The sequence below is a fragment of the Otolemur garnettii genome, unplaced genomic scaffold (genome assembly GCF_000181295.1).
Source record: "Otolemur garnettii isolate 467f Iridium unplaced genomic scaffold, OtoGar3 scaffold00083, whole genome shotgun sequence".
Classification (NCBI taxonomy): Eukaryota; Metazoa; Chordata; class Mammalia; order Primates; family Galagidae; genus Otolemur; species Otolemur garnettii.
Genome location: NW_003852478.1, coordinates 7,330,088 through 7,333,581, shown reverse-complemented (window position 1 = coordinate 7,333,581; position 3,494 = coordinate 7,330,088). Strand labels below are relative to the sequence as shown.

The 3,494-nt window shown below is 51.3% G+C and overlaps 1 protein-coding gene across 2 annotated transcripts in view; it reads right to left on the bottom strand.

The window, feature by feature from the left end:
- PDGFRA (platelet derived growth factor receptor alpha) overlaps window positions 1-3,494 on the bottom strand; it is a 46,321-nt gene that overhangs the window by 4,734 nt on the left and 38,093 nt on the right. The window lies entirely within an intron of this gene.

Genomic DNA, 3,494 nt, shown 5'->3' with positions numbered 1-3,494 from the left:
CTCTGTGAACACTCTGTCTTGTCCTCACCCTGCCTGAACTGCTGTCTACATTGTTACGCGTATCTTTTGCTCCAAACTGATTACCATCTGCGGATGGATAGAACCGAGATTTATTCTTCTTACCGTGAGGCTGCTGCCCCATGCCGCACATGTAGCATTTAAGCCATAAACAAGAGGTTGGCCAGCCAGAGCAAGGAGGTGGACAGACAGACCACCTCCCAAACGGGGCTCTCAGCCTTCCTGCCATCTTGGCCCCTCTGACATCACAGCCTCTGGCCCCTCCTCTCGGCATCAGCTTCAAGCAGAGAGCCAAGCCTGGCCAATTAGAAGCCTGCAAGAAAGAGTCCACCCCTGTTCCTGCCCAGGCTCCAGGGACCTTAGGGCTCCAGACCTGCAGGGCTCCTGAGCTCAGTCCCCTTCATAACCCCCAGACTGGAACCTTCCACATGACTGAGCTTTTGCCTCAGTTCCTAGTTTTATCCAACTCTCCCTCAACCCTGCCTTATGCCCTGGTCCTGGCAACTCATACTGAACCCCAGACCACTCAGCTGGGCTTGGCAGATGTCTTGTCCTGGCAGCCCTTCTCCCTGGGAGCCAGACCCTGCTCTGGGGGTCCTGGTCATGGCTGGAGGCCTGCAGTCACCCTCAGATATGACCTCAGCCCAGCCAGGGCCTGTGTTTACACCACAACTGTGGATGTTCCTCTGGGAAAAGTGCCACAGCTCAGGCAGGTTCCGGGCACGACCCTGCCGGGCCTGGCAAACTCCTCCCTCTGCGGGGCTATCTCAGAGGCAGTGGTGTGGGTACAGAGGACACTAACTGCCACCAAGACTCAGCACCAGGCATCCTCGCTGCCTTCAGGCTTCATGGTGTCTCCTAGAGCTGATGACCAGGCTTACTCCTGGTTCCCCAACTGCAGAGCCCACCTGGGAGCCCAGTGCCTGCTTCCTGAGAAGTGCCAACTAGACCCCAGCCATCTACGCAAGGCCTCATCTTCCTGGTGCCCACTCCCCTCCCAGGCTGACACCTGAGCCTCAGGAGAAGGGTGATGACTTCTGTGCTGACTCCACCCCCAGACTCAAAGCATCCCGTCCCAGAGCCTGCCCCGCTCACTGCTTAGGGCTACAGCCTCAGCTGACTCAGTGTAGTTGTTTGGGACGTGTTTGGGGTAATTCTAAGATCAAATGTGTTGCCCTAGGACAGCGGTTCTCAACCTTCCTAATACCGAGATCCATTAATACAGTTCCTCATGTAGTGACCCCTAACCATAAAAATTATTTTCAGATAAAGGAGTGGTGTCTCAGTTCCTAAGACCATTGGAAGTATGTGTTTTCTGATGGTCTTAGGTGACCCCTGTGAAAGGGTCATTCGACCCCCAAAGGGGCCGTGACCCACAGGTTGAGAACCGCTGCCCTAGGAGAAGTTCTAATTATCGAATGTAATAGCCACCCACAACTAGAATGGGTTTCTTCACAAAATATGTGTATCATTCCGCAGCCAGCCTGCTGTGCCCTGAGAAAACCTGTGGGCACCTACCTTGCTTATGGTGCTCATCCCCGTGTGCCCTTTCAACTTTATTTAGAGCAGAGTTCAAAGGCCACAAACACAAAGCAACCAAGTAGAGAAAAGATCTGCACTAGACCCCAGGCCCCTGGTCAGCCTTCCCAACCACCTGGGGACGTTCTACCACAGACCCTCATGTCTTACGGGGGTGCTGTTTGCAAAAGGAATAAAAAGTACTTTATAAAATCAGAGGGGCTGCTCTGGCCCATCTCTGAATCTCACAACACATCCCAAAAAGAAAAGCTGCACTTGTAGAATTACCTGGTGCATCCAGACAGACAAGGGCCGTCTGTACCTTACCTAACCGGCTGAGCGACCACAGTCAGAAGCCTCCAGAAGAAGGCTCTGTGCTTAAATAACTGTGTAGTTAACTGAACGACTGTAAGGAGGGAAACATCCTGAACAAAGATGGGTAAAAGATACTCATAAGCAACTTGGACTTTGAACCAGGGGCCACCACCAGCTCCTTCTCCTGCCTTTGTCCAGGGGCCCTGCAGAGAGGCAGGGGACTGTGGTGCCGCCGCCTCCAGCTGCCCAGGTGAGCCATGGTGCTCAGGCCTGCCCAGCAGTGGCACCATCTTGGTGGAGTTAAACATCTAGGTAATGATCACCAACGGCTGCTAATGTCCAGAAGACAAGACAACTGGGGGTACGCAACCCCTGGCAGAAGCCCACGGCACCACCTCAGAAGCACGTTGGCCACTATCTGCCCTGAGTCAGACCCAGACCCCCCTCGAGACTGACGACCAGTTTACAGCGAATATGGCAGAAGGAAGCACGGGATGAGGACACCTGGGGAGGTAATCAGCAAAATCCTGGTTATGGGAACTTCACAGGCAGACGCTCTGGTTTCTTCACAAATAATATGCAAGGGGAAAAAAAGAGGCAGGGTGAACGACAGAGTCGCAGCCCCCCAGATGCAATGTGGGTCTCTTATCTGCATCTCGACGAGAGCAAACACAACGTACAATATGCTCGCGAGACGATCTGAACTCTGACTGGGTATCTGATGCACTTAATAATTTATTCTCCCTTTTGGGGGATGAAATAATGGTATGGTGGCTATTCTTAATAACTTTTTTTAGCTGTTGTTCTTTAAAATAGAGCCCTTATCTCTTAGAGATACATACTTTAATATTTATAGATGAAATGACATGATGTCTAAGATTTGCTTCAAAATAATCCAGAGGTGGCTGAGGAAGGATATAGCTGGCTACACATGCGGCCAGGCTGGCCAGGCTCATAAACACTGGAGCCACCAAGCTGGGGGACGAATGCGGAACAGCTCACTACACAGTGTGAATGTGAAGTTTAAAAGAATGAAGCAATCAGCCAGGGAGCACTCGGCCCCTCAACCAGAGATTCCGACCCGTTGGTTTACGGTGAGGCTTGTACATCAGTAGTTTTACAATCTCCCCCGGTTATTCCAACTTGCAAGTGGAGTCAAGAACCACTGCAGCAGCATCTAATAACCCAATCCAACTTCTGCCTCAATTTTTTTCCTTAGTTTGATGACCCAGGGGCCACTAAGACACTCACAGGAGAGGTTATATTACCTCAACAGTCACAGTGGCTTGGGTTGTTTGATCAAATTACCTGAGGACTTAGGTCAAAGATTGTTCAGCAGAGAAGTATGTTCCCCACACATACACTCCCCAAGTCCTGTGGGGCTCATATTAGAATCATCTGGAAAGTTGTTTCAAAACTACACCAACCCCCTGGGCATGGCAACTGGGAGGCCAGGGCAGGAGGATCACTTGAGCCCAGGAATTAAAGACTAGCCTGGGCAATAGAGAAAGACCCTGTCTCTACAAAAAATAATAAAAGTTAACTAGGTTTGGTGGCTCAAGCTTATAGTCCCAACTACTCAGGAGGCCAAGACAGGAGGATCACTTGAGCCCAGGAGTTCGAGGCTGCAGTGAGTCATGATT